The following is a 23,520-nucleotide window of genomic DNA, read 5'->3' as shown; positions in this document are numbered from 1 at the left end:
TTAAACTTTGATTGAGTATTTCGTTCAGACACAGCCTTGATAAGGGTGGTCCAGTGATTAGCATTGTTCCCTCGCACCATCAGTGTTGGGGTTTTGAAATCTACCTCTGATCCTGGTCTCTGTATGGAGTTCTTCCAGTATCATGCAGGTTCCCTCCAGGTACTCATCTCCTCCTGCAATCCAAAGGCATGCAGGTAGGCTATTTGCCCAAAGTGTATTTGTGTGTATGTGCCTTGTGATGGACTGGCATCCCATCCTGGTTGTGCTTGGGCAGCCCTGGAGAGGATAGATGATGGATTGATGGATGGATGGATAGATGGATGTTGGCTCAATGGCTTAGAGCCTCAGCATAAGAACATGAATTGTGATTGTACAATGAAACAGTGGGTGTACAAATACAGGGACACACGAGTAAGTGTACCTGACAGGGCATTCTGCCGCTAAGCTAACTTTCTGCTCCCTTTGGGGATTCAAGGTCTTTGTGTATTCCTTCGCTGGTTGTGCATGTGGTATTCAGCTGCTAATTAAAAGTGTGGAGAGCACAAGTGAAGTATTCAGAATCAATATCAGCCTGGGTGACAGCTTCTCTGTTGAGGCTGAGCTTCGGGGTGGCTGGGGTGGGGGGGGGAGAAGGAGTTTGCGCTATTCGATTCTCGCTTGCCTTACATCATGGTGCCTACAAGGAACACATATTGTCTCTTTGTCAAAGTGGCATCTTGTGGAAGAGACCACTCCCAGCAAAAGTCGTTTTCAGACAACATTTACGCCCTGCCAACTTGAAGCTTGAATAAAGGAAATCACCCAATTCCCACCATGAATGTGTCGATGAAGTATTTGGGCTGAACAACTCTGTTTTCCAAGGAATATAGAGTACCTCTGTTTAGGTGAGCCATACCAATGTCAAAATCATCAAGAGCAGTGATTGGGCTGGGAAGATGCCACTTTGAAAATGTGGGGACCTTTAGGTGCTGTGATAAAAGTTCAGCATCTCCCCCAGCAGGAACCAGAAGGTATGGCTCCTGCAGAAGGTATATCTCTTAAAAAGCTTAACTCTCCTGGAAGTCAAGGACCCTTTCCTGGATTGGCTGTAAGTTTTCATAATTCTGTCATCAGTTTCCTGTTCGCTGCTTTTATCTTCACCTCCTTATGGAGATTCTCTATTTTTCACAGTACGCTGTCAACCTCAGCAGACTACTGTGCGCGGTCCAAATTACTGGGCTTGTTAAGGTATGTTCAACCCGGCAAATTGTGTACTGAGTCAGAGAGGGGGAAAAAAGCTGAATATATGCATGATTTACCTTTAACATTTTTAATTTGAGAATATTCGGAGAGAGTATGACTCGCGTTGGCCTCATGAGCCTTTAAGCCTTTGCTCTATAGTATCACACTTGGGATCACTGCTTTGGATGAAATTTAAAGCAAGTATGTTGCATGTGCTTCATTTCGGAAAATCACAGTCTTCATGCATGTTGCGTGTTGATGCTCTTGTGTATGTTCATCTGTCGGGCTGGAGTTAGACACACAGATATGTCTCCCTCATGAGATGGACTATAATATCAACACACAACTTGTGTCACAGACATTTCCCATGCTGTTCTATTGCCTTTTTCTCAATGTATAACAGCGACTGGGTGACACATCTTCCATCAATTCCTATCTGCAGAAATAATTCCCTCACTGACCTGCCTGTCACACACTGGCAAATCATGCCCCCCCCAGCCCCCCATGTTTTATTTATAAGTGTTTTATGAATAAATGTCCCCAGTGCTTCTGACACTCATAAATTGCTGGGTGCAGAGTTATGGAGCGTGGCCGCCTGCATTGCTGGAGACTCTAAATCATGACAGACAGAGCAGGGTCACTGCGGGTTGGCCGGCGCTCTTAACAAAGGCACCGAGGACCGGAGAGCCAGGAGCTCCACGGATGCTGCGAATAAGCACGCCGAAAGCAGGAGTGCCCTTCTGGGACTCAATAAACTCAGTAATGCCGGTGCTGGGCTACCGACACAGTAAGTAAGAGCGGTGAAGCAGGAGCTTCGCCACATGAGTAAAGAAGAAACATACGGAAGTGTGGGTTGGCCATCCAAGGACTTAATAAGTGCAGTGACAACAGGTGGGACTTTAATGAAGTGAGTAGGAACAGAAAAGGCGGCAAAATCATCATGGGAGTAACAAGACTTATTTAATGTTAAACGGGCCACCACAATGGTACATACAAGGAGCAAAGGCAGGGTGGCCCACTAGAGCAGTATATAAATGGTATATACAAGGAGCAAAGGCAGGGTGGCCCACTAGAGCAGTATAATTATAAATATGGCAAGTCAGGTGGGCCACTATAACCTCAGGCGTTTTATTTGCACATTCAGAGGACACCTTTATGGTCAGTGCTGCAGCCTCACATCTATGCTGTGGGTTTGATTTATACCCTAGACAGTGGGGTTTGCATTATTTTTGAATTTGCTTACTGCTTTCTTGGCTTTTGCTTGGGTTTTTTCAGGGCATTTCAGGATTCTCCAGCAGCTCAAAAACATGCAATCAGGTGAACTGGTGTCTCTAAATTGCATTTTGTGGGAATGTGAATCTGAATATCTGCCCTGAGACAGACTGGTGCCCCATCCAGCATGTCTACTGCCAATTGCCTTGTGCTTGCTGGGATAAGCTGCATTGGATAGATGGATGGATGGATGTATGGATGGATGGATGGAGACAATGCTAAGAAAGAATGGCCATGATTCGAAAGATTATGGAAGATAGATGCATGCATGCATCTACAGGGGTTTCTGCTTAATTGGTTTGTGAGAAAAATTAATAAACACATTTGTTCTTATGAAATACAGATGACATTTAGGCAAACAAAAACAGATAAATACGCTGATTGCATTTACTTATTATAAGGGCTATCCAAATATAATTTTAGCATTTCATATATTTCTTTTTCTGCCCTGCCTGCCTTCATATTTTATTTTCACAAATAAAACTGTTATACTTATTTACATAATTAAAAGTAGTTCTGTGGTGTGACCACAGAGGCTTTGCATTGTTTTTGTAGCAATTGAGAGTAAATTCATGCATTGTGGGCATGTGGTGTGTGAACGTAGGTCAGCGCAAGTTGGCGGGAAATAAAAACAGGGTCAAGATGAGTCAGCTGCCAAAGGACTCAGAGACACTGAAGACAGTGGATGGACACAGGAGTGAAACCGCCAGGTGGATACAGGGACAGACACAGGGACAAATGTGGTGAATAGGAACATTATTTCAAACACATGCTTTTAACTGGTATTATGAAAGGATGTTATAACACATGCAATTGAATGGTGTGCATTTAAGGGTGTCCATTTTGTGGTGCCCTGGGTTTGTTAAAATACGCTTCTGGGTCCCACATTGCGTGGAAGATGGATGGATGGATGGGTGGATGGATGATTAGATGAATTGATGGATACAGTGCTAAGAAACCAAAGTCATCATTCAAAGAAATATGGTTTGAGTGTTTAGCTCATAGGTTGTCTCAAAAGTCAAAGTATTGTGTTGCCTGGATGACCAGCAGATATATATGACTCACAGCTTATAGGTGAAGTTGAAAGGTTTTCTTGTTTTCACATTTGTCTGGCTTCATTTTTATTCACAAACAGATTTTTGTTACCACTGAAGGCCAATTTAGAGAAGTTTGTTCTTTCAAGTCCATGAATCATTCAGGGAGGTGTCAATAAATCAGGCGTGTAAATGAGTTACATTAATGCGAGTGTGAGCGCGCGTACGGGAGCCGTGTTCTCCATCTATGCGCTTGGTTGTTAGATTGTTAGGACTCACTTTTAAAAGATATTAGATTCGTGATTTTTTTCTTCTAACCCATGAGAGTCAGCCTTCATCAGAAAAACATTTTGTGTTGCTTGGTCTATGAAGTCAGCCTGTTACAGGTGCTGCAGACAAACACACCATACAGTTTTTAAATGCTTTTTACGTAGCTCATGTCCTTACGGCCTCCTTCTTTTGCTCCTGCCATTGTTGATGAAGGCACCGTTTTATCTCCCTGAGGGTCTTACACCAACGCTACCGTGGTAAAGGCTTGGAAGAGGTGCGGTAATGAGTGGCAGGCTCTTTCATGGGAGGAGCAACGACGGGACACCACTAAAAGGCCACAGGCCATAATTATCCTGTTTGTTCAGAGGACGACACTTTTTATTATTTAAATCTCTTCAGGCAGGAAATTGCTGAGAGCTTCTCATTTTCCCATTTTGCTGTCACGCTGTGTTTGTCTCTGCGAATGCATCGCCCTGTCATTCATTATTTTATTTTATATTATATATATTTATTTCTTTCTATTCTCACTGGGTTTCCTCAAAACTGCAATGGTTCTCATCTAGCCGCAAAAAAAGGCAAAAAATTCAATAGCTCTTTTTTTCCCTGTGTTTCAACATGACAGTAGCATATTGAGTTATAAACTGGTGAATTGCTTGTATTTCCCAGCTGCAGCAGTAACAGTTAGGGCAGTAAGGATATGCCGATACAAAGGGCCACACAATAGCTCACTGTAGATTTAGATTCATACTGATCAGCTGTAGTTAACGAGCATTAAATTCCCAAAGAAAAAAAATGTATATCACAGAACGCTAAATATACATGCAAGTATACACACATACAAGTTAACGTCACTGCCACTGTCATGAACAGCGAGGAGTGGGAAAATCACAGATTCTGATCTTCTTTGTTTCCTTCACCAAAAGAAAGTGAGAAAAACATTCAATTACTGTCGACACCTGGGACACCTGAGAGTTTGTCAGATGTGAAAATGGGGGGTGGGAGGGTGTATGTGATCTAGAACAGGCATCACAAAAATTAGTCACCAAACTCTTGCTTCAGATTTAGTCATATTCTGTTACATTAATGTATCACAGAATGGATTATTACCGCTCCTTTGCTCTTAAGTTTGCAGAAAAATCAAATAGAATTTAGAGTGTCTATAATACAAATCAAAACTTGTTGCTGCCAACATCCACAATCTTTGTTTCCATGGTAATATTTGTTTTATAATGGAATATTGATTTGGCACTAACTCCTCTGTGGAAATTTTATTTGCCCCAGTCTTGCCCTCCTTACAGGTGACAATAGGCTTGGGGTCCCAGCAAAGGGGCTGCCCACCCTATGGCACTCAGGGAGGTGGCACCTTGCTCCAGGGACCACCAATATGTGACCAATCTGCTGAGGTCAGGCTCAGACTAGGGACTTTCTGATCACAAACACAGAGGCTTAGCCCACTGAGCCAAACAATGTGACTACATTGTTAAAAGGTGTAGTTTCCAAGGGTCTCCATTGTATCTGTTTCAGAAATACTGGAGGAATATCTGTGTCAAATTGCCACATCAAGATATATAAAAAAAAAAAACATTGTATTGATAAATATTCTAATCATGTGTTTATTGTCGACATTGTAAATTAAAATATTCTCATGCAAAATATTTCTGACATATATGATGTTATCGCATGACATCAAGTCTTCTAAAGTACTATGTTGTATGGTAACACAACCATCCCAGCCTCACACGCATGTCCCAGTCTCATTCTTACACAGAAAAGTCAGTGCGATTTCTCTGTTCTGACATACCTCCATTTTGAGGTACAACCTGTTTGTCGTAGACAGATAGCACTGGATCAGTCCGTGTTTTCTGAACCCGGTCCTCTGGGACCCCAGTCAGTCCATGTTTTTATTCCCTCCTAGCTCCCAATACACCAGTATTCAGGTATTCATTGTCCATGATGGTTTGTTCGTTAAGGTGTACAAAAACAGTGGGGTTAGTGATTGGAGCACGGATGGATTAGAAAGCATTACTGTTCAAAAAAATGGCAAAGGTTTGGTTTATTTATTTGCCTTTTACCAGATAGGCTGAGGCTTATCCACGTTCGTGTGTGTGTGTGTGTGGGGGGGGGGGGGGGGGGGGGCAGAGAGTGGTCTTGAGTAGGCTTGAATGTCTCCCTCTACAGTTGACGCAAGTACTGGCTTGCTTGCTCTGGAGATGCCACCTCCACAGCTTCCCAATGCCAGCAGGGACGTGGAACAACTAACCTTCACAGTTTTTTTTTCTTTTCTTAAGAAAAAGATCCTTTGTTTGCCCTCCGGTCGTGTACAGCATAATCACAGTGTAGCCATATACCAGGGGCACTTCTCTTTAGACATAAAAGCATGGCAGTCATATTGTCCCCGTATAAAGGCATTGTTCAAATACACAGTGGGCTGTGGAAGATTGCATATATAAATAAAGAAGAGGTGATCCAGCATAATGCTCTGCTCCTTCAGGAAGGAGAGGGAAGCATTTTCACCTCCCCCACGGTGCCAGGGCTCCTCAGCTCTGCTCCATATTGCTAAGTGTCAGGCTCCTGGTGGCTTGAATTAAAGAGGCAACAACAGGCGCATATGCAGACCCAGCAAGACACCCATGATGTCCTGCCAGCACGTGTGTTTGGGGGGGGGGGGGGCAACATCTGGACCAGAAGAGTTTGAGTGTGGCGGGGGGGGGGGGGGGGGGTCGTATACTACTGCATCCAGACATTCTTAATATCACCTCCAGGGGTCATCATAGAGCCCTTCTTCGTATAGCATTAGCTGAGTAATAGTTTTTTTTTTTTAAGTTTTTTGTTTAACCAAGAGCCTCTTCAAGACAAGATAGATGGATGGATGGATAAATGGATAGTTGGATGGATGGATGTTTTTCGTTTCTTTTGCACTCATGACTTCAGATAAACTAGTGATTGCTATCATAATCCTGAACTTAAATTACTTCAAATATACTGTATGACAATTACAGATGCATTTCTTTTTACACTAAATTCAGTGTATGAAAGGACCTTATTATTCCATACAGTCTAAGAAGAACTGGAGTCTGACAGGATCTGGGTGTATGTATGATGGCATGTACTGGGAAGAAAGACAACCGTGAGAGAAAGTCTGTGGCCCGTGGGCCAGTCTGCAGGGTATTGGGGCTTTGAACTGGAAGATCTTGAAGAGAAGCTCATATTGGACAAGGCTGTTCTGCTCAGTTTGACTAGCAGGCCAAGGGAGAGAAAGTTCTTATCAGTACCATCCATACTTCTGGTAGCTATCCTGCAAAAAAAAAAAAAAAAAAAAAGTGTATGTTTTTGCCAATGTGGCAGATGCTTTGTGTAATGTACATGGCTCACAGAAATTTCTGGATTTCATCCTGAAACATTTTGATTAATTACCTTACCCATGGACACCCCAGCAAGGTCTCTCGTGGGATTGAAACACAAAACCTCAGCACGCAGCAGGTCGTTGTGCCATTTCCCAGACCAACCACGAGTTCGCCGCTCATTATGTGCAGGTGAGCAGAAAAGAGGTGACTTACTAATAGATTTTCCCCATCGTGCCATTTTCCATCATGCCAAGTGGGGGAAATCGACTGGCGTCTCCATCTGTGTACAGACCCCAAACGTGGCAGGCAAAAGGGAAACCGGCACAAGCTGTCCAAAGGTTCGGTCATTGTGGTTTCGCAATGACAAAACATCCGTGTGGTTTACTTAACTGTTAGAGCAGTTATTTTCATTGCAAACACCTGGAGCGGTAATATTTGGCCAGGGGAATTCTTGCATGGCTTAAATAACAAGTTAAATTTGACTGGGGGCGGTGGAAACAGCAGTTGCTCTGGATAGAAAGTTAATTTTGACTGGAGGACAAACACGGCTTGCATTGGGACCAGCTGCCTTTTTACCAAGAGCCGCTTAATGATAATTCTTTCATTTATCTCCACCGCCAACAACTCCAATAAGCTCTGTTTCACCTGGAGCCATTAGCGGGTTGCTAATAGGACATTAAACATTTTGATCTATCCTCCGCATAAATATATTTCACTCATTAGGTGAATTATAGTAGCTCAGTGGGCCTTAGGCGAGCGTAACCTAAATAGCTAGTACCGGCAGATCAACCCGGGAGCCCATCGAAGGGAAATTATCGTGAAGTCGTTCGCATGCAAGTCTGAATTTTTCATCCCCGACATTAGTGCATGGCAAACATGGTTCCATTTGTTCCTAATAACAAAGGACCTCATTATTTGAAACTAATCCCCATTTACTCCCCTAAAGAACAACCCAGAATGGAATCCGTTTCCACACACTCACTGTGCCTCTCAACAAAAACAACAAAAATAATCCTGTCAGGAAGAAAAAAAAGAAACAACACAAGAGTTGAGATTAAAGGCTTATTATTGTATCTCCACATCCTCAGGGTAGGCAGGATTATACAGATAATTCACATCAGAAACAACCGAGAGCTACAGAGTGTTTGCCATCGTTTGTCCAGGTGCCACCATCCAGCCTTAAACACTCACTGCTTGTGGCTGCAGTACAGGTAATGTGTTCCCATAGGCAATTATTATATACCAAATTTAATGCCAGTTTTTGACAATTATATAAAGTATTATACCCTATATTTATGACAACGTTGGTATTTTTAGGGGTCCATCACCAGCTCTGTCAGATCCCTATTGTTTTTTCCATTGTATTCATAAAAAAATTGGGAATTATTGATTATCTCAATAAAGCAAGAAATTGTCAGTTGTTCAGGACAGGGAGTCTTTTCTGCATCTGCACTTGGTTGGCTGCCTCCTGTTCCTTCAAGAATCTGGAAAAGTTTTGTGATATTTATTTGCCGTAAGATAAACATTTGTTTTGCAGCAGATGTTGATGACTGTTGAGCTACTGGGAGAAAAAAAGGAAATAAAAATAGAAAGAAAAGCTAAACAAATGGGTGGCATATTTCAGTATCCACTCTTCTGAACACGTGTGGAATGACCTGATGTTCGAATACTCTGGGAAATTTTAAATGGCATTGTGCTTCTCCCACTGCCAATTCCCTTATGGCTTGTTTGAAGAATACAGATTCTTACAAAATGTCCAAAAGAGACAGAGGAGAGGGAACAAAAATTTAAATGCCTTTTCTCGGGGTTAAGATGTACATTTCATTTGGATGCACACGTTCCTCTGGCCCATGTTTCACTTTGTTTCATCCACGAGAGCTGTGGTTTCACAGCAGATGCCTTGACTTCGACACAGAACAGTGATCCCCGGTGGAATCCTCTGGAATGAGGGCCTCTCCATTTGCTGGCTCATTGCGGAGACTGATCAGATGCGAGATGAGCCTTAAAGGATCCACCCAATGCTAAGACCCTCTTAAGCCTAAAGCGGAAATCTGGGGGGGGGGGGGGGGGGGGGGAGTTGCTGATTAAATTAATAAATAAATAAGTGAAACGCGGAAAACAAACACAACACAAGAGGCCTGCGTGCTGGGAGCACGCCCACACTGAAGAACAATGGCACTTTAATTGTTTTCTGAGGGACTTGGTGTTGTCAGTCCTGCTGCCTGATGCCCAAGTCCCACCTTCATTCCGGCACATTCAGCGCCTTGGCATGTGTAAGAGGAGGCCGGCTGTTTCCCTCTGCAAACTGCCGGCTCAGTCCGCTTGGCACAGATGGATACAGCCAGCAGATGTGTTTGCGTGGAGTAAATTCGGGCCCCGAGTTAATGAGGTGATCTGCATCTGTCTGAAGCAGTTTCTGTTAATCGTTTTGCGGAAAGGATAAATTAACGAAAACTTATTTTTTTCTGGGCCTTGAAAATACAGATAGAACACATTTAGGCAAGCTCTCTCAGTTTAAATATCCTTATAGCTAACAACATACAGTAGATATTATTATAGCATTCTAGGTAAAATTGCTGTCAGTTCTGTTTCTGCTCCTGAGATTTTATTCATCTGTTAATATGCCTGATGAAAATTAAAATATTTATCAGTAAGAATACATTTATGCCATTTGCTTAAATATTTATAATTTAAATGTGTATTCACTGTATTTTATTGTCATTAAAGCCGTGATTATTACCTGCCATGATTGGGAAATGCACAATTTATTTTCTTAAATTTCTCTCATTAATATTATCAAACACTGGTGATTAACCAGCAACACACCCCTGGCACCTTGCACACGTCAGTCACAAAAAACTTGCAGCTCTTTGTACTATAGTACCGCCCCACTGTACAGCATTGCAAATGCAAACCCTCCACATCGCCCTCTACAGGCACACACAGGCAGGATGTTGATTCTTCTTTCAGCAGCGCTTTCCCATATAGCAAGATGTCAATGAGCAGGCTTTTAGGCAGACGGCCTGCGTCAAAGCCGATGGCGGCTGGTCTCTGTCTTTACCGCCGGGTACTGTCTGCGAGGGCCGCTTCTCCGCGGACACTTCGGCGGCAGTAACGACGTCTCTCTGAAGCCGCTGTGAAGTGCAGCTCCCTAACCAGGTTATGCCAGAATCACATTAGCAATTTTCTTCTAAGTTGAAATCTACAAATTGCTGAGAAAAGCAAGTGTGACAGGCTAAGGAGCCACTGTCGAAGCTGATTGATGGCGCCCCTTATTCAAAAAGACAGCGGAGGGGGCACATTTATAACCCAGGGTTGCTCCAGCAATATCGCCAGCACTCCCTACCCCTAACCCTGCCACGTGGTTCCCGTCTCACTGCACTCTTCTATCATAACATTTTCATCACTAAAGATGAAATGAAATCTGTACGTTTGTTCTGGAAAAGAAAAAAAAAAAAACACTTTTCTTGCGATTTCGTCAGAATTTTTTTTTTTCTCTGTTATCTTCCATCCGGGATCATAAACGCCCCCTAACGATGTTGGGTGTTCCCCGTGCTTAACGGCAGCCGTCTGAACCTGTCAGGAGGAGCAGGTGGGATTTGGTATTCCGACGCAGCGCGCTGCAAATCCGACGTGTTATCTCACATCAGAGTGCGGAAGATGGGAACCAAATTAGGCCTGCGGAGGAAGCGAGAAAAGTGTGATTAGAAGCTAATCTGAAATAAAATGGGGGAAATTATTCAATGTAGCGACCTCACCATCGCACTGGAAGTAACAATACAGAATTAGCTGAATGATTTTGCTTCTCCCATCATTGAACTGAACTGGCAGCTTTCATTGTTTTTCATTATTTATCCCCATTACTCTTTCATTTCTGTTTGGATGCTTCTCCAGAACACCTCCCCCACCACCACGTGCAATCAGATATCCGCTAATGGCAATCAGTTCTCTCACCAGTCTGAGCTGGCAAGTGTTAAGATCTTTCAGCTGTACTGGGGAAAATGGCCCGTGCCACCATCCTAAATGCTGCCATTACAAACCTCCTTTTGTTGCGGTTTTCTGCAACAATTAATTGGATTTTCACCGTTCACTTCTAATCTGTCTTGTATTCTCCTTCATGCCCTTTTTTTTTTATCCATTTCGGCTATGATAATTTGCCGCAATTTCACAATATGATGAGCTGCCCAATGATTAATTTGTAGTAGTTCAAAAAGGGCAGCCTATCACATTAATTACATTGATAGAAGCAGGCTGCTTGTGTTGCCAGTGTACTGGAATCTGGCTTCGGGACTCGAAAGTAAAGAACATAAAATATGTCAAATGCTAATCCTCCAATTAGCTCCCCATCATTGTAAGGTAATGATAAAAAAAATTACAAGAAAATTCACATTTAAAAAACAAGTGCTGTAACAGTTATTCTGAACTTAGTAGTTAGTCATTTCAGCAAATGTATTTTTCAGTTTTTTTCTTGTGAATGTGTTTATTTTTACTTTTGTTTCTAATCAATATCCTTTTATATAGCTGCATATGGGTTTTCTCTTTTGAGGTTCCAACAACAGGGTACAATCTGGCTCAGTTTGGCTACTTAGTGAGTCACTTACCTGGCTGAATGCGTCAGTTACGCATTATAGGTAACGTGGCACTATTTCAGCATAACAAGATATGCCAGTGATGCAACATGGAAAATATGGCAATGAAATATGGAGAAAGTGTCAGTAATATATTAGGAACAATGTGCTAGTAATAAAATATGTAGGATGTGTCAGAAATACAGTAGGCAGCAAGTAGCGCCGTAAGAATCATGTTCACTATGTAATGCGGACTGGTACGATAAATTGATCCCTAAAAATGTGAGTCAAGCTGATTCATAGATGGCTGCTGATGCTGAGATGGTTCTCCTGCCTGCAACCGGTACAAAAGACTACCTAAAGAAAATAACTGTTATCGCAATAACACTAAAGTGTCCCCAGGGAAATGAAGTCTGCTCAACAGAACTGAGACTCGTCCCTACTAAAAATGTGTGGTCTTCTTCACAAAATCCATTTCTGGCTGCCCATTAGCTCGGTGGAATTTGAATTATGGAACATAAACAGGAACTGAGTTCAATCCTAGTGGCTTACGGGCCTGAAACACTCCTAGACATTCTCCTTTGAATTGAGCACTACACCTTACTTTACTTTGGGCCATTTCATAGGGGATCCCTTGTCATCTGACCAATACACTCTACAGTCAGTTTCTGCAAAACCTGGCAGCAGGAAATTCCTGTCTCCCCCCAGATGATTACAACCTCCCATGCTAACATGTGGCCTACCTAATCATCCCCAGAGGTTGAGTAATTGGCTTTTAATTACTGCCATCTTCAAGTAGCAGACAACTGGCACAGATGCAGGAGCAGGAAAAAAAAACAACAACGGTGACAAGATGTTCATTTGAAATATGTTTCGTATTGTGAAAGGGTGGGGGGGTGTTGATTCCTAAGTGTTGCGATTAAAGGGCTTCTCTGAAGGTACGTATCACATTCAGTGCAAATGAACCCAGAGCATGCATCGCTCCTCCCGACCGCGGGCACTTACAGCACCACTTTGCTATACTAACGTGACAGATGGCCCGCGAGCACGATGGGCGACATCGTGAAGACTGATCGGAACTCTCTGTTCCAGGACGAACAATACGACTGCTGTGTGTTTTAGGCGCAAGTGGTCGTCATTGGTGTATTCTTCAAGCACAAAGAATAAATACCAGCTTGCCAAGACTCCCGGGAGCCACATGGAAATCAGGAATAGACAGAAGCCCGGAAGATTCCTCAACCCTACCCTTGCGGCAGAGCTTATTCCACGCTATCGTTATGTTATCTGTGCCTGCGGTATTTTTTCAATTGCCATACAAGAAGGGGAGGGAAACGGGAACATGGCACTCCCTCATGGGAGCAAACATCCATAGCTTCTGTTGAGTGCACAACTGCACAAAGCATATGGCTATACAATGGGAATAAAAAAAAACAACCCCCCCCATCTCCCCTAGAGCGAGCCTCAAGCTCATAAAGATCCCTTACGAGAATAAATGGAGAATTAAATTGAATCAAATGAAACATTCTTCCACAATGGCTTGTGATTGATCACCCCAAAAATGCAAAGAAAGCAAGTCCGCAGGGTCAATCCATCCATTATCCCTTTCAGGGCAGTTTGAAGCTGCCAGGGCACCCGTCAAAGCAGGGAGTAATCCTTGTTTTATGGAATCAATATCCATCACGGGTTTACTGTCGCAGTCGTCAGAGGATCTGATTTGCTTTGTTTTCTTGAGTTCCTTCCTCCCTGCTCCTCTTGTTTATTATAAACCAATGTCATTACACTTAATATCAAGCTTGGTGTCTGTCAATTCCTTTATTAGCCTGCAGTGGTGGATTTATAAGAGGGCATTATTATTGGAGAAAATTATAATAGCAACTTATACAAATTCTGGAGATGATAAATGAGGTGTTTTGTTGAATCACTTTAGGTGTTGTAATTAGTTTTTGACAATACAATGTGTCACAATTGATTACTGAATAAAACCCTAAAAAGGGAACGTTATTTATTTCATGTTTCATTGGTAATTTTTAAAGTTGCTGGAAAGTAACTTGCATAATGCTTCCAGTTAATACACTTTTAACTTTTTTATATACGCCCCCAACCCCTGGAATAAGCAGTAGGAAGATGAATGGATGGATCTTTTAGTAAATTTTCCTAGCCAGTGGCAATATCATTCATTCATTATTATATAGATTGCTCATTAAACTTCAGAACATAGAAATTCATCATTTATTAATATGAATATCATGATTTGGGCTTCTGTTAAAAAAAAGAAGAAAAAAAACGGTATATTTACTATGGGTGTACATATTGAGATAAATGCAGATTTGGATCCATTTTAATTTTTCATGGATGTTGCATTGATACCATCAAAGACTTTTTTTTACCAACAATTTTTTTGGATGATGAACAAAACAACTCATGACATCCCTCCATTTTCGATAAACACTGCCACAATGAGCTTGAAGCCCATTCCAGGATAAAGCGGGCAACTCTCTGCCCTGGACGGCAATGCATGCTCACACATACAAACACAAGCCATCGGTAGTTTAGAACCTGGTAGCTTAGAACCTGGATTGCATGTCTTGGCACTGCAAGTAACTACCTGGATGAAACACATGTGACATAGAGGGAACATGCAAACTTCACAGAAACACAGTCGGTCGTGGTAATCGAACCCACAACCCTGGAGATCTGCAGATTCAGAAGTTGGGTTATTGATTTTGGAAAATACAATGGGCAGTATTTGATATCATGATTTGTTTTTAAGGTTCTATATTTCTGGGCCGCTGGATGAGTTTTGGCCGACATATTTGAAGGCAAGAATATTTATATTTTGATTATTTATTTCAGTTGTCACAGGCATGGGATTGCTTTTCGAAGGTCAGATCAATTAGACATGTTGCTTTTTTGAAAGACTGTGAGCAAAACCCCGGTGTTTTAATAGCATGCCTGTAAAAATTGCTGTTTCTCTTCTACAGTTCCACAATGAAGAGGGAAATGAGGCATTGAAACTCACAGTGGATGGGATTATTATCAAACACTGTCAATCAGCAGCACATTTAGCCAATTTCTCATTGGTTACTTTATGGGTTCTCATTAGGAAAAGCCAGGCAGTGATTGACTGCATTCATTAATCCCACCCACTGCGATTTTTAAAGTCTTGTTTCGCTCATCACTCCCCTTCACGTTTAAGTGTGAATCATCGTTTAACTCAAAGCTCATGTTTTCACACAGGTTGCTGTGACCTCCTGTTTTTTGTGTCATTTGTCATAGTAATATAGCATGGTTCCTTGTTTTTCTATTAGAGGAATTCATAGGAGCAGTTCTTTTTGTCTGTGTATCAAAACATGCAGCTTACAGTTTCATACATTTCCTATTTACAAGTTGGATTTAAGGAAGCAAGACAGATTCTATTATCCCAACCACGAGCACAACAGAGGATTCCCTCATTGTGACATAATGCATTATGAGACGTCGGCTCTATGCCAGTATAATGGTTCAAGGGCAAATCTGTGCTGTGCTTTAAGATCACAGAGCTGTCACACAGCCTTCACTGCATTTCAGGATCATAAGGGCACAGCTTCCCAAGTTTAATTAAATCAGACGTCTAACGCGATGCCGAAATTTAATGTGAAAGTGAAAATCATACACAACGAAATAAACACAGCGGTTTCTTTCAGTCAATCATACCTGCAGTTAATCTGACCATGAGAAAAAGAATATCATGTAACTTTCAAATGAATGTTGAGGAATTTTTCACAAACAGAAAAAACAGTACATTACAATGCATGACTATACAATATATTCTCGCTCCCTAGAGCAGAAGAATCACAGAAAAGTCTGACAGGTAGGCGTGACCAAGTCATACAAAAAATGCTGGAATGCTTTGCTTAAAGGTCAAGAGATTATTGTGACTATGATTATCTGCTTATCAATATACATCTGGTTCAGCTGTTGCTGAAATGCAACCCGGGCTCATATACACTTGGCAAATAGGGGAATGGCATCTCTATAATGTAAAGTTTCATCCTAGACATGTTGACATTTTGCATTGCAGAGTAACAAACCTGAACATCCGGATCTGAACTCCCCGATCCGTGGATCCATGCACTTCCTGCTCACTTACCCCTGTGTTTTGTTTGGAAAGTGCTAATTTACATTAAATGTTCTCCCTTGCCATAAATATGAGTAAACAAGGTGACAAGCAAGTGTCGAAGAAGCCTGCTGGTGATAAAAATTTCAGGCATTAAATGTAATGTAAGCTTTAACACACAAAGCTTCTTATAAAAAGTGTTTTCATTTGGTCAAGCATTAACATTTAGCTTTTGACTGCTCTGCCCCATAGCAGAAATTGGTGTATTCTATTTTTCCATCCATCCATCCATCCACCCATCCATTTGTCCCTCCGGCCACTTATCCAGGTCCCTCGGGATATTTTGTTTTCAGAGATTAAAAGTAACAACATGTAAAATTTGTTTGCAACTCTAGATGAGTAATAATACTAAAACTATTAAAAATTACACAGATTGTGTTCAAAGGCAAACTCTAGTGTTTAATGCTTAAGAGGGATTCCTTACTGATTTAATGATTAAAGTGAAGAAATTACCATTAAAGCACCATTCCATCTTTAGAGGGGTTTGTGGCTTGAGTGAAATTTAACATGGCTCATTTAGCTAGGAGTGCTTGTGTCCATCAGAGGGTCAATAGAGGGGCTATCTTAGTCACTTAGCAAGACTATTAATTGGGCGTCGTGTAATCCAAGCCCTCTGGCTCATAAATATTTCGGTGATGCTTTCTGGGTGATAATGTGGAACAAAAGGAGTTTTAATGACTCTTTAATAAACTTAACCTTTATTAGAGATCACCATTTTCAGCATTGCCCATGACTTTAGAAAGAACAGTACTAGCACTGAACTTAAGTGTTTTTTGCAAACAGCTCTAAATGATGATGGAAGTATGTTACGATGCTATTATGTACTTATGCGATTTGTACGAATGCTTTTTGAAAATTGAAATGGTGTGGCTTTATGGAAAACAATGGCGGTTCTCTACACTGTTGTTATACTTGGGTGACAGTGTTGGCACCTTGGATAGTTTCCTGGTACCAGATAACCTGCTTATGATTAGTCAGGTTAACACAATTTCTACAGCTTCCCATGGCAACTTGACTTTATAGAAACCCAATTGCTCCAGGGAGGCTTCATTCTTCTATGTTTTGCATGTGGTGCCTTTTCCGGTGCCAGTTACTTAATTAAAAGGGACCTTTTCTTTTTATCCATAATAAGTTTTGATAAACCTTTTCGAAATATTTCCCAGCATAAATAATAACTCTCCAGTTTTCAGCTGAACCAAACACGCTGGCATCTTTCTCCCCAGTTTGCTGATTCTCATTAACTTTAGTGCCTTCAAAACAGTTGTAAAATATGGACAGTCTTCAGAATTGATTGGCAGCTCCAGGTTTGGCAGAAGGGAACACAGCCAATGGAACAAATTAATTTAAAACTGGTTTTGTTTAAATCTGCTAATATCATCAGCATGCATGACGCATCACTGTATTGTTGAAACTAATCCTTTCAGCGTTAAACTATATTATTGTCACAGCTTAATTAGCACTTTTTTCCACAGCTCAGTTCTGAGTCTTATATTGTGTACTGAGTTGAAGCAATCTGTCAGTAATTCACAGGCTATACTCTGCCACAATACATAACAATTAAATAAAAGATTTTAATAAATTCACATAAATAACAGCTGATTGAGGTGACTTCCTTTTTCTTTATTTTGCATTGTTTCACCTTAATGAATGAATGCTTTTTAGACTAAATTGTACAAGATCAATTGTTAAAAATGAGTAATTCATGCTGTGTTAACCCTGTGTTCTTAACACAGCATTATCCAAAGATGGCCAAAAGAATACTGAACTCTACAGACAATGTAAATACAAGTCTTTCCAAACAAGAGTGCATTTTTAGAAGCGATAAGTATTTGCGTCAAATTTATGACGCAATCGTAAATAAAGTAAGTATAGAGTATCCAGTGGTCATTATAAAGGGGAATCCATAAATATAATTTTTTCATTTTGATATGACCTCAATACCATTCACCTAATCGCACGTCAATGTCCTGTCATATCAGTGGTCGGCATTATGGATGAAAATCTCTTTCCTGCTAAAGGGTCCAGTTGCTTGAGGTGATGGGTGTTGGTGTTTAATGATTAGTAGACTATGTTGTTGTGTGTGCCAGTTCACCCCCCCCCCCCAAAAAAAAAAAAAACCTTTGTGTAATTAGAAGCTTATGGTGATTGGCCAGCTTGGGGTCGAAGTGTAGTGTTTTCTGACACATTGGGCTCTGGAGCACTTAGGGATTAAAGCCATTAACATGATTTATATCAAACATCAGCCATTATGCAGGTCATAAGTCTTCTTTTTACTCTACTAAAGAAAAGATCTCCATATAATCTAATTGAGGGTATATAGCTATGGGTCACAAATTGTTATAGATAGAATAAATTTGGAGAGAGAAAAATTGTTGGCTCATTAGAATAAGCTGGATGGACATCTGCCCCCAAAATATTGTGGGATTGCTTTTGGGATGAATGTGAAATGACAAGGAGGTCAGTGGAGTGGGGGGTGTTTGTGTGTGGGGCACCACTGCTCATTCTTGACTGCTAGTCTCTCATGGTCACATGACAAAGGCACCAAGGATTCAACCCCCCTCCCCAGTCACATGACAGCCGCCTGGAACAAGAAGGGAAGAAGTAAAAAAATAAAAAGTGCTCATTAAAATTAAACCACTCATTAAAACTAATTGGCAATTTAAACACAAGGACTGTCCCCTTTCTGTCTCCCTGTCACTCCTGGACACAGCAGCCGGCTACTGCTGACCGGTGCTTGACTTGGCCTCCGTGGCTAGATCACATGAATGCCAACTGCTTCCAGGACAACCACTTGTAGGTCAACTGTACTCAGGTCAACTGAGTTTGGGTCAAATTTATGCTCAATTTGAATTTGATGCCATCAACACGTTTCAAAAAAGTTGGGACAGGGAAAAATTGAAAATTAAAAAATTTTGTAATGCTATCCAGAACTGTAAATCATGCAAATACACAGCAACTGAGACAAAGAAATTGAACCCCCCAACACTGGAAGAGTCAGGTGACAGTGCAAGTCACTAGGACACAAGGACTGGACACAAAGACACTCGTACAATATAATAAAAATATGATGGGTCTACTTGTGTAATTTCTGACCGATTCAACTGTTAAGATAGTGATGCGATCCATGTAGTGTATCGTACATGTCAATTTGTAGCTATCTCATTTGATGATCTTATAATGGCTTTCCCTAAGCACTCTTTTACACAACTTCCCTCACATAAAAGCTCCTCGCTCAGCCGCTGTAGGCTGGATACTCCTGGTGAGACATCGGCATTACACAAAGATGTCACGGTGAGTCTGTAACATGGGCCGGCCTGTAATCGCATTTACTGGTTACATTGTCCCCTGAGACGAAGCTTTTACTGCATCCCACAGGACTGGATAACACTAGCTGATGATCTTTTGCCATTAGGATAGTGGATTTTTTTTATTTTTATTTTAATTACTTTATTCTGCATCAAGGTACAAAATTAATAAGGAACACCCTTGTTTGCTTCATGCGCTCACCTTCAATAGATTTTTAAATTGGATAATTATTCACCCATATGGGCAAACATGACGGGTTGTAATTGGTGCTTGTAGATTTAAGTCATTATTGTGATATACTGATGCACAGGGCATGAGTAGTGGCACAAATCTGATCGGCTACATGCTTCTTGCAATTATCATCAGATCAATTATTGTGGATTTTTCTGACCTTTTTGAAAACTGGATTTCACTGGTTCTCAAACACCTAATCAATGGACACATTAGTCTATACACAGGGTTTAAATCAAACCCCAGAATACATCATCACAGTTTAAACCCTTAAATCACAGGACATGACGTGAAGGGATTAAAATTCTGCTTCTAGTCAACAACAGTAGGAGGTTTTCCTTTGTGAATTACTTCTGCAATGGCGTTTTTTCCTCTGCTGTGCTCTCTGAGGTTGAGAAATCAAAATGAAGTCTTTATGCTACTTTTGCACAGGGGTCCACTTGTGCGGCGAAAAGGACATTGACCTCCGGCACGTACCTCTCAGGCCACAGCAGCTCCAGCGGCCCTCGCTTTGGTGGCTATTCAGGAAGCCAGAGCACATACAAGCGAGGACACTACCACAGAGAGGGATATTAAGTGCAGATGATGTACTGTCCAAGGCCACTGTCATCCACCGACAATGAGGGGCCACTGTTATACCAGTGCAGACAAAGGAGCTCAAGCTGGCTGATTTATGACCACTCTGGCAGTAGATTCTCAAAACGATTTAAGGATAAAATATCATGGTTTCCGTCACTTAATACATGACACTTAGCAGCCCTTCCGGACTGTGGGGTGGTTTATCCTCAAGCTTAGCACCTGGGACACCTTTAGGCTGGAATAACATGCACCCAAGGGGCAAGAAAAAGGTATCTCATGTTTCGTATTATTTTTAAAAATCAGGTTTGTATGTCCGTCATCACCACTGTCATTTAATTTAAGCCGCTCTGTTGAATTTTATGTTTTTACACTATCCTTGGCATTATTTCTGTTTTCATTTTGAAGCATTTTTAAAATAGCCCAAAAAACCCTATAAAGAGAGGGAATACATGAATGCTATTTACTAAATGGACAAATTGTAAAAAAAAAGCTCTTTGAAAACAAGAAATGTATTATCATCATCATCATCATCCATCCATCCAGTATTGACTTAGCACGAATAGTACACACGTGAAAAGATATGGAAAAAAATCTGAATTGACATTGTAAATGAATATCGTAATAAACAGTTGACTTTCCCATGCGTTAACCTACAGTGTACCGCTTTGGTCTTAATTTGTTTATTCATGTATTTATTTATTTTATTGATTTTTTGAATGATGGGATGCCAGTGGAAAGCTAAATGCAGCCCGAATGCAGTTTAAGCATTGTGTTGTAAATGAGAATGATCCAGACTGGGTTTTTCCGTCCTTAGAGATGTTTCCATCCTCATTTGGAAGCTTCTATTCACACATATTGTGAAGAACTCCAGAACTCTGTGGATTTCCAGACAGGTTATGCACTCTACTGTTTTACAATGTCTATGCAGACTTCATGATAGATGGCAGAAAGATGGTGAACAGAATGGAGGAAACCATCAGGAGTGCACTGTATGCCATCTACTTAATACTGCCTTGGTAACTCACCAGCCAGCAAGTCGCTTCAGTGCCAGGCTGCAGCTGGGACTTAAAACGAGCCAGTTTAAAAGCCTGCATAAAAGAGATATGAGACAAAAGTCCAAGCAGAATCCCATGTGTCCTGAAGTCACCCCATGTGGGGTGTTAGATCTGCAAGATTGGCAGATATATGCAAATATTTGCCAATTGTTAACAATTAAATATTTAGACTTTTGTTTATTCTCAATCATCACAGTCTTTCTGTAGCTCAAGAAAGTGAGTACCAGAGTGTGGAAGTACTGGACTGAAGAACCCAAATTATTGTTGTCTCTTAATGGGTAAATTAGATAAACAACACAGATGTTCTTCCTGTGCCACTCTGGTGAGATCACAGGTATATGACAGCCCATGTGGTGCGATAGATCTGCAGATATCCGCTAGTGGGAAGCCACACTGAGACCAGAAAACAATAAATAATAGAGATGACAGTGATCTATCCCTCCATTGTGTTAATTGCTGATTTTGCTTTCTCCATGAAGGACTATGCACTTGTACATCTTAAATGTGTTTTTAAGGCATAGTGATTTTCAATTATGCTTCAGTTTAGTCAGTATAGGACCAAAAAACAGTATAGTAGGAGATCAGGATGTTGACAAAATGGGATGAATGATGAAGACTACAGATGACATCATCACGTTATTAATGGAGGATTTTATATTCTTCAATTACAAAAACACGACATAAATATAGCTAGTTACACTGATCCAGAACTATAGTTTTCTATATCATATCCATAACAAAGACAGATGAATGTAGCATGGCTATTAACAGATGCTGGCATATATGGTCTGGTGCATGTAGTACAGCATATTATATTGCACGTTTTATAGCTATTTTCAGTTTATTGTCAATGCGTCATTAATACTGCCTTAATCATCACGTGGCTTCCATTTTGCCTTTCATTTGCAGAGTGATGCATTTTAAAAAAATGGAAAGGGCACCCATAAGAATTTATGGAAATGTGGGACAGCAGATTAAAGTTTATTGAAAACGCCAAGTATGGAGAAGACTTACGCGTTACTTTCAGCAAAAGTCCCCACTGTTCAGCTACATACAGGAGACTTGGAATGGGGCTTTGGAATCCCTTGAGAACTTTTCATTTCTCCAATCTGTCCAGCCATGTGCTCAATCTGTTCATCCTTGGAAGGACCTATTGCAATAGTCATCTGCCTAGTGGTTTCTTTCCTACTTAGAGGACAGAGACAGACTATCAACAAACCCAGAGTTGGTCTTCAAAGACAACCCTCAAGACCTTGAATGTCTACTCACATCTCAGGAGTCCCTTCACAAAGTAACAAGCTGTCCGTCAGTCACTCCATTCTAATAGATGAGTCTGGTCAAACAGCAGCTTGATCATCATTAGGTCTTGTCCGTCACTGAGATATGATATGTTGGTTGTTCTCGTTTCACCCTTAGAGTTAACATTAGCCAGTGGCCACCAAGAGTTTGTGGAGGTGCAAGAGAAATCATTTTTGCATTGTCTCAGACAATGTGTCTCACACAGCTAAGTGAAACCATATTTGAGTGTAATGTATGTGAATGTGAGACTGAGAGACAGTATGTTTCTGAGGATGCATTTATGTAGGAAAGGTGTAGGAAAAACAGGTGGGAATGTGGAATGTTTTTCACAGGGTTGTGAATGAAATCATTGCCTTTTTGCGTATGTGGTGATTTTTGCAGAAGAATGAGGAGGTGTGGCGTCAACATGCTAGTTGATACACTCACTGTGCTAAGCATTAAGGGGAAATCATAACACACTTGACTATGTAAACAGTAATCCTGGCCACATTAAAGCATGCCATGGCATGTTATTTACAATTGTTAATTTTCATAATACATAATATGTTTAATTAGCAAATCATTATTTATTTAACATATGAATGACAACTGTGCTTCTTTAAATTACAAAAACTGCTTATCTATTAATATTTAGCTGAAAAAAATCCAACTTAACTGATTACTTTTTTGCTAACCAAATTTTTATCCTACCATTAGCCTAATAACACCTAATTGCATTTTAAGAAAGTGATAGATTATAAGTGTGTATAATGAGTACTGTTATTACATTTCCACCATAAATCTCTGTCAGTGTAATTTGTGTTAGTAATAGTGCTTGTTCACAGCCTACTGAATTAATTACAATCAATTGAAATACAAACATAAATCATAGAAATATATTTTTCATTACGTCGTGTCAGGTTAGTAATAAAGGTGCTTGTTTGGTTAAGTGTTTGTGAGCGCAGAGTTAGCATTAGCGGCACAGGCAGGGTGTGGGATCCTGCAGGCTAGTAATGCTCAGCACTCAGGAGGCCACTATACCTCACGCTGTTTGTCTGCCAGATGCAGGGAAACTGATGTGGATGTAATTTGGCTGCTGGGTTGGATAAGCGTTCTAAATCAGTACCCCTAGAATCTTATAATGTAGCAGGAAGAAGAGGAAATTACATTGTACTATATATATATATATATATACTTTGGTTCATC

General features: G+C 40.9%; 1 long non-coding RNA gene across 1 annotated transcript; it reads left to right on the top strand.

Moving 5' to 3' along the window:
• LOC111843716 (uncharacterized) lies at positions 1 to 1,077 on the top strand. The gene is made up of 3 exons (XR_002838238.2): positions 1 to 194; positions 710 to 884; positions 1,001 to 1,077. It is a non-coding gene; the product is annotated as an uncharacterized lncRNA (long non-coding RNA).
• The last annotated feature ends 22,443 nt before the right edge of the window (positions 1,078 to 23,520 follow it).

Source organism: Paramormyrops kingsleyae, chromosome 10, assembly GCF_048594095.1.
Source record: "Paramormyrops kingsleyae isolate MSU_618 chromosome 10, PKINGS_0.4, whole genome shotgun sequence".
In the NCBI taxonomy this organism is placed as follows: domain Eukaryota; kingdom Metazoa; phylum Chordata; class Actinopteri; order Osteoglossiformes; family Mormyridae; genus Paramormyrops; species Paramormyrops kingsleyae.
Note: the sequence above shows the minus strand (reverse complement) of the source record. Positions and strands in the feature narration are given on the sequence as shown.